Source organism: Chelmon rostratus, chromosome 15, assembly GCF_017976325.1.
Source record: "Chelmon rostratus isolate fCheRos1 chromosome 15, fCheRos1.pri, whole genome shotgun sequence".
Classification (NCBI taxonomy): domain Eukaryota; kingdom Metazoa; phylum Chordata; class Actinopteri; order Chaetodontiformes; family Chaetodontidae; genus Chelmon; species Chelmon rostratus.
Window position 1 is genome coordinate 24,961,307 of NC_055672.1, and position 9,057 is coordinate 24,970,363.

The window sequence follows — 9,057 nt, forward strand, 5'->3', positions numbered from 1 at the left end:
TGTAGTTTTCACTTTGACCAGTCCGACGAGAAACCACTGCTTGCAAAAGGTTCCTAGGTGTGTTGAATAATGCACAAACCGGCGTCAGAGGAATGCATGTGCGATTTGGCAGCAATGTGGATTAAAGCGGTATGATGTGAATTCGCTACAATCAGCGTTAAGGGGTTAAGAAAAAATTGAAAAAGTGTTTTGCTTCGCAACAATATAATATAACTATTGCAGAGTACAGAGTAGAATGCTTCTTAGTGCAAGAGATTACAGATGTTTCCAATCACAGAGGAGGTAGATGTGGTTGATAAAGTGACACTGATTCCAGGTATTAGCAGATTCAGAAGTTATTGCACATAATAACTATACAGTAGAGTTGTACAGTCTGAAGGACGAGACAGATTTGTTCAACATGGTTGCCAGACAGTTATGGGTCTCTGCCTTGAAGTTGCCGTTTAAGGCATTGGCTGTGACTGGGGTGAATAAAGGCTCCAGTAGTAGGTCTAGCTTCTCTGCTAGTTCCTTATCAATAAGGTTCTCTTCTGCCAGCTTGGAGCTGAAGAGAAAGAGACTGGCAACAAAGGGTAGCAGGTAACTGCAGTTTTGGGTTAGATGGGGAGTTAATAGAGGGCAGACTCACCAGTACTCCACCGCTACTGGTGAGCCAAATGTTTTGGTCACATGAAGCAGTCCTGCATCCCCGCAGCACAGGCGTAATCCTTCCTTGCGGAACAGGCAAACTCCTTCTAGCTTCATCAGTTTATCCTCCCAAGTGGCACCAGTAGAGGAGCTCTCCTCCGGTGCTGGAGTCTGCCTACATAACCCAGAGGAAAAGGCCACTGATTGGGAGGAAGCAGAGGCAAGGTTAAAGGATGTCTTCCTCTGTGTTTCTGTCATGCGGTTGTCTCGTGTGGCTGCTAATGTAACCACTGACTGCAGGTCGGGAAGGAAACTCTCGTGTGGCTAGTTCTTCTTTCAGCTGTTCATTGAGTCCTGGTTCAACATCCAAAGATGTTGCGGAGTGCAGCTTCATGCCATGAACACGCTGCCAGTACCCTAAACTACATCTCTCACATAATCAAACAGTCCCTGACCTCAGAGATGAACCTTTTAAATATTAAATTATCTGATTGTTCTCTAGCATCACATAACAGATCTCAGAGATCTCGGAAGAAAGGGTTTCTGACCGAACACTATGTTGCATTGTAGAAAAAAACCCACAACATTTGCCGAACTCTCCAGAAAATACCTATGGGTCAGTGGCGTGGGACTCTCTTACAATAAGCAGGGGCCGGAGCTGAGGCTGCCTGGATTTAGGCACCATAGCACAGACAGACAGGACGGTCAGGAAGGCAAGTTGTAGACTTGACTAGCAAAAAAACCCTGACAAACTGGCACTTAGCGTCTTCTCTTTAGGTCTTTGTCATTACCAAATAGTGGTTGAAATCCTGGTGCTTAAATATTTTGTAGGCAGGTGAGTCTTGATTGCTTGATTGGGCACAGCTGTGCTCTGGAGGAGAGGAGGCTGGGCACAACCTGCCGGCCCCGCCCTGCAATAACATAGACTTGGACTTTACAGACAGGGGAGAGACAGACAGGAGACAAAAGGAGGGGAAAACACAGGAGAACGAAGGAAAAAATGAGGTGAGACTGTAGAGGTTTAGGGGACCTGAAAAATTTGAAAATATTAAAGTCATCAACACAGTTGCATTGCTGATCCGTACAATGACGGGAATAAATAGGGATGGATTTGATGTGAGATGCAAAGATAACATCTTGTTAAAACAAAACTACCCACGACTTCACACGATGTAGTATAAAGGGCGGTAAATAAGTTGGAGAAAGGTATGGTGGATGGGTGAAATAAAGACATGATTTTTACCCAGGAGACTGCTGTTTGTGTCCCATGTGAAACTGAAAGTCAATGTTGACCCATTTTAAGTTACATAACAATTATGTTACATCACATACAGTACGTACAGTATTGTTTTTATTTTGACCCATGACCTTTCCCAACCTTTCCCAACAAGTACATTTATTGTCGAAGCCTAACCAAGTAATTTTGCTAATTTTGCTAAACCCAACTAAGTAGTTCTGTTGGCTAAACCTCTCCAAGTAGTGTTGGTGCCTAAACCTAAACAAGCTGCTACCCTTTCACCACATTAATGATGTGAGGACGAAGATATGACAAAGGCCACTGGTACTCTCTGACAGTGATATGACATTTTTGGAGTCATTGGCAAGAGATGTGTTAAGTGGTTTAGGTATGAGGTAAAGTTATACAATCACGGCTGAATAAGTGAATACTTTCAATTACAGTGATGTGTGTCCAATGGTGATGTTACACCATCTGATGCAATGTAGGATGCTCCCCTGGACAGAGAACTTACAGGGCAGCTGTTAGAGAATTTTCTACTGAAATCTAATTCAAACACTTGATCTGAATATAATTCATAATATACTCATGCCAAAACCATCTAAAACCTTGTTGTTGAACCTCCGTAAACAGGCAGGGCAGTGTCAAACAAAACCTGATTTGTCAATGTAACATAATTTGAATGGCTCAGCTTCCATCACTTAAAAGTTTCTCCACATAGGGCAACATTCCTTTCAAGAACCTGCAAAAAGAAAAATCAACCTGATAATGACCAGTTTACATCAGAATTTTTTCTGCTGGCCATCCCCTTCCAGATAAGTACAGCAGCAGGCTGATATGAAATCAACTGCAATCTCAAGCTCATTTCCACCCAGAATATAACTTGTAGCCCTCTGACACTGTGTTTTGTGTTTCTCAGTCCATCCGCTGGTTCTTGCATTTCACAAAGCCACATACGAGCCTCTCATCACCAACCCAGCAGCAGATGTAAGGGTCATGGCTGGCATGCCAGTGCACTGCCCAACCAGCTGTGCCACCAGAGGTGGGTAGTCTCCCCAGCAATGATGGATAACGGACACGATTTGCCACCCTTGCCAACCTACATAACTTCTGGGCTCTGGAGTTTCACAACAAGGCTAGGCTACAGAGCAATAACAGATAGCTCTTATTAATGGGCAGCTAATTTGCACACTTTGCAGATTGGACTTCAAACCATTCTTCTAACTCTGTAGCATATTTGTGACTGTATTGACCAGTAGACAGTTGACGTGGAAGACACCTTTAACATATCTGATGTACATTGAAGGGCAACCATATTCTATATATGTGGTATGCAGCCACCTCCATGCATAGTGACAGTCTGGTCGGTAAAAACACTCATTCATTCATTCATTTAATAGTCTGAGTATTTAAATCTGAAAAACCTTTGTGGTTGCATGTCATCCTTTGAAAAAGGTTCTCATTCATATACTTTTTAAATTATTTGAATCTTAGTTGTTCTTATAGTATGTTTATATATATTTAGTAATTCATCTTAGACATTTTTAGTGAGACAAATGGAAAAAAGAGACTGAGCACATTAATTGTGCTTGCTTGTATCTGTAAATACACATTCAATGGGGCTAATGTTTGTTTCTTGTGTTTATTGTTAAATAGATGGTAAAATCAGAGATGTTAGTAATCCTCTCCCACACCACCTCCCAAAGGTTCAGCTAGTATTCAGTGCAGCATTGTGAGGGAGCTGGTGAGCATTCCCCTCATTAATGTGAAGAAACCACACACAGGCATATTGATTGTAAAATGGACTGAACGTAGACTATACCAGGAAGGTTTTTTTTTGTTATGTTGTGCTTTTATTTTGGTGAACCCTACTGCCCACTCTCTCTTCAAGGTCTACTTCGGGGGATTGGGGGGGGGGGTTCATGGAGTGCACACGTGAGGATGCTTGTTGAGGCTGAGTGGAGTGATCAGGGAAGAGGGGGTGGTTGGGGGGAATAAAGGAGTTTTGGCTTTTGTTTGGTATTTTTGAGTTTGATGTGCATTTTCTTTCACCTGTATTAGTCTATAGTAATGTGCATTGTTTGTAGCTGTAAATAGATGTTTTACAGTCAGTGCAGGGGGAGTGTCTTGCCTGTCCTGCTTTCACTGGGTAATGGTGTGGAGACTGCAGGGAAGGTCAGGTGAAAAATCAGTGGAAGCTGGGCTGCTGCAATTTGTGCACCTGTGAGGGTTCTTTATTAACCAGGAGTCTGCTGCTGTTCGTGAGGGACATGTGGGGATCTGGTGTACTCAGTGCTTGGACTCAAGTAAATAAACTCAGAGCTCTGGAAAAATCTTTGCCTGTCTGATGCTCTTCATTTTACCACCACGCTTTACACCTCCATGCCGCTGGTTCATGTCCTGTTTGTAGAGGATGACCACCATCGAAACCCTACAAGCATATAGACTTCTTTGGAATTCATGACCAAACAAAATTCAGGACCCAAAAAGCTGCACTCAGATGCAGAGACAGGGACTTAGTGTAGAGCAATGTCCTTAGATGAATAGTTCAATTTAGGAATGTGCAATAGAAGAATAAAGATGATGCAACAGGTTTTTTGAAAGGAGAATGGGCGGACAGGTGGAGAATCCTGTCTTTGTACTCACAGCTGACAAATAACAGATAGCAGGTGGTTGGAGATTAACCTGAAGCACATGAGAAGACAGACAGGTATCAGGAAGGCAGGTAAGCAGCAGAACAAACAAAGCAACTCAGTGACTTGAGTCAAAATAATACCACATTGCATAATGGACAATTCAGCAAATACTGGTTGAAGAACTGGGGCTTACATACTGTACAGCTGGTGAGTCTTAATTGGCAGAGTGTCAGGCCTGATCAGGAGATGAGAAGGAGGTACGGACAGAAGTAGCCAACCTGCTGGGTGTGACCTGGTGGAACACACCCACACCACAAACAGGCAGAGACATACAAAACACACAAGGGAAATGGGAACAGAAACACAAGGGGTACATCTGTTCTTCCTCTTCCCTTAATTGTTGTTTCCTCACTCCTTGCTTGAACCGAAAGTTCTTCTGGTCTGCCATCTTACAGGCTGTCCCAAAGCTCTTATTTGGAGTGAGGAGTGAGGAGGGATCTCAGAGGAGCCATGAAAGAGGATACATGAGTGCAGCCTTCCCGGAAGTCTTTAAACTGAACGGTATAAATGTGGCATCTAGGCCTGTGGTAGCATTGTAGCAATTAACAATAGCTAAAGCGGTGGTAGTATGATAGTATCTTAGCAGTTTGCATTGGCATTTAGCAGTTAACATTAACATTAACATTAACGTATAGGCGAATCTAGCTGTATTGGCTTCTTCTGTTCTTCTTAGCAGTTAGCGGTTAGCATTTAGTATTAGCATTAGCTAAATGGTAGCATCGGTACTGGCCACTACCTGCAGCATCTTCTAAACAGGCCTGGGTCAGTTGAACGTGGCGGTGCTGTTTGGATTGCGTAGGAGCAGTGTGAACTGGCACTGGGGGGTGACTCTGGGACGCCGGAATTCACCGCCTAGCCTCCTGGAGGTGTCGTGGGACTAAGTAGGCGAAACACTGTTGAAGGGAGGTATCCACCTGATGACCCCCAGAGACGTGTGAGGAATCACTGCTGTTTGGCATGTATCAAGGCAGATTAGGGGTCCAAGGTTCTTCACTGAGAATGAATCCTCTTTTTGAGCACAAGTATCTATCTTCTGTTTAAATTAACTTGAAACTGCAATATGAAGTTCACTATATACAAGCCTTTCTTTTCTCCATAGATGTAGCTACAAAGGAGACTAAGCGATAAGCAACAGATGTTGGGTGGCTGTGTTTCTCACATCTTATTGCCCATGGTTTCTGCTCCAACCCTGCATCTCCCACAGCCTTCTGGGTAAAAGGCAGCATGGAGGGAAGGAGAAAAAGAAAAAAAAATCTCTTCTCCCCCCTCTTTTCCCTTGGTATATTTAATATGCACAACTTCTCAAAAAGCCTGTTTTCCCTCTTCAGGATGCTGCTAAAGCAGTTTGCTGCTAAGGAGATCAGGACTAATGCTTCTTGGTCCTCTTTAGAAACCAGGATGATCAGCACTTGGCCACCTGAGGTACTGCTGCAGTTAGAACACTTTGGTGGACAGGGCTTTAGGTTGTATGGCTAAAGTGTTTCTGGCAACCATGAACCCAACTGATGTACACTGTATACTCTGGAAATCCCTGTTCTCAGCAAGCATTAGACAGCAAAGCATTAGGTTACACACAGAGCTGGATACCAGCTTGAAATTTTTCTTTTTTGTGTGTGGGAACGTTATGTATGGAGATTGTGGGACTGTGGAATGGGTGGTTTGCACAAAGGGACACACACACAAAAAAAAACACACACACACATGCTTGAGACATGAGTGCAGAGGAAGAGGACTTCCTTGGCAAGATTTTTGACATTTTATTTATATTCAGCACAGCATTTGGGTGGGATTTTTTGATGGCTATTGACGCTTATTCTATTTTTCCAGTATAGTGATTAATCTTTACAACACTAGTAACAATAACAAAGCAATACCGTACTTTTGTTTATACCTTTGAGGAATATAAATACATATACATTTTTTCATTTGGGGATTGGGGGGGGGGGTTCATGGAGTGCACACGTGAGGATGCTTGTTGAGGCTGAGTGGAGTGATCAGGGAAGAGGGGGTGGTTGGGGGGAATAAAGGAGTTTTGGCTTTTGTTTGGTATTTTTGAGTTTGATGTGCATTTTCTTTCACCTGTATTAGTCTATAGTAATGTGCATTGTTTGTAGCTGTAAATAGATGTTTTACAGTCAGTGCAGGGGGAGTGTCTTGCCTGTCCTGCTTTCACTGGGTAATGGTGTGGAGACTGCAGGGAAGGTCAGGTGAAAAATCAGTGGAAGCTGGGCTGCTGCAATTTGTGCACCTGTGAGGGTTCTTTATTAACCAGGAGTCTGCTGCTGTTCGTGAGGGACATGTGGGGATCTGGTGTACTCAGTGCTTGGACTCAAGTAAATAAACTCAGAGCTCTGGAAAAATCTTTGCCTGTCTGATGCTCTTCATTTTACCACCACGCTTTACACCTCCATGCCGCTGGTTCATGTCCTGTTTGTAGAGGATGACCACCATCGAAACCCTACAAGCATATAGACTTCTTTGGAATTCATGACCAAACAAAATTCAGGACCCAAAAAGCTGCACTCAGATGCAGAGACAGGGACTTAGTGTAGAGCAATGTCCTTAGATGAATAGTTCAATTTAGGAATGTGCAATAGAAGAATAAAGATGATGCAACAGGTTTTTTGAAAGGAGAATGGGCGGACAGGTGGAGAATCCTGTCTTTGTACTCACAGCTGACAAATAACAGATAGCAGGTGGTTGGAGATTAACCTGAAGCACATGAGAAGACAGACAGGTATCAGGAAGGCAGGTAAGCAGCAGAACAAACAAAGCAACTCAGTGACTTGAGTCAAAATAATACCACATTGCATAATGGACAATTCAGCAAATACTGGTTGAAGAACTGGGGCTTACATACTGTACAGCTGGTGAGTCTTAATTGGCAGAGTGTCAGGCCTGATCAGGAGATGAGAAGGAGGTACGGACAGAAGTAGCCAACCTGCTGGGTGTGACCTGGTGGAACACACCCACACCACAAACAGGCAGAGACATACAAAACACACAAGGGAAATGGGAACAGAAACACAAGGGGTACATCTGTTCTTCCTCTTCCCTTAATTGTTGTTTCCTCACTCCTTGCTTGAACCGAAAGTTCTTCTGGTCTGCCATCTTACAGGCTGTCCCAAAGCTCTTATTTGGAGTGAGGAGTGAGGAGGGATCTCAGAGGAGCCATGAAAGAGGATACATGAGTGCAGCCTTCCCGGAAGTCTTTAAACTGAACGGTATAAATGTGGCATCTAGGCCTGTGGTAGCATTGTAGCAATTAACAATAGCTAAAGCGGTGGTAGTATGATAGTATCTTAGCAGTTTGCATTGGCATTTAGCAGTTAACATTAACATTAACATTAACGTATAGGCGAATCTAGCTGTATTGGCTTCTTCTGTTCTTCTTAGCAGTTAGCGGTTAGCATTTAGTATTAGCATTAGCTAAATGGTAGCATCGGTACTGGCCACTACCTGCAGCATCTTCTAAACAGGCCTGGGTCAGTTGAACGTGGCGGTGCTGTTTGGATTGCGTAGGAGCAGTGTGAACTGGCACTGGGGGGTGACTCTGGGACGCCGGAATTCACCGCCTAGCCTCCTGGAGGTGTCGTGGGACTAAGTAGGCGAAACACTGTTGAAGGGAGGTATCCACCTGATGACCCCCAGAGACGTGTGAGGAATCACTGCTGTTTGGCATGTATCAAGGCAGATTAGGGGTCCAAGGTTCTTCACTGAGAATGAATCCTCTTTTTGAGCACAAGTATCTATCTTCTGTTTAAATTAACTTGAAACTGCAATATGAAGTTCACTATATACAAGCCTTTCTTTTCTCCATAGATGTAGCTACAAAGGAGACTAAGCGATAAGCAACAGATGTTGGGTGGCTGTGTTTCTCACATCTTATTGCCCATGGTTTCTGCTCCAACCCTGCATCTCCCACAGCCTTCTGGGTAAAAGGCAGCATGGAGGGAAGGAGAAAAAGAAAAAAAAATCTCTTCTCCCCCCTCTTTTCCCTTGGTATATTTAATATGCACAACTTCTCAAAAAGCCTGTTTTCCCTCTTCAGGATGCTGCTAAAGCAGTTTGCTGCTAAGGAGATCAGGACTAATGCTTCTTGGTCCTCTTTAGAAACCAGGATGATCAGCACTTGGCCACCTGAGGTACTGCTGCAGTTAGAACACTTTGGTGGACAGGGCTTTAGGTTGTATGGCTAAAGTGTTTCTGGCAACCATGAACCCAACTGATGTACACTGTATACTCTGGAAATCCCTGTTCTCAGCAAGCATTAGACAGCAAAGCATTAGGTTACACACAGAGCTGGATACCAGCTTGAAATTTTTCTTTTTTGTGTGTGGGAACGTTATGTATGGAGATTGTGGGACTGTGGAATGGGTGGTTTGCACAAAGGGACACACACACAAAAAAAAACACACACACACATGCTTGAGACATGAGTGCAGAGGAAGAGGACTTCCTTGGCAAGATTTTTGACATTTTATTTATATTCAGCAC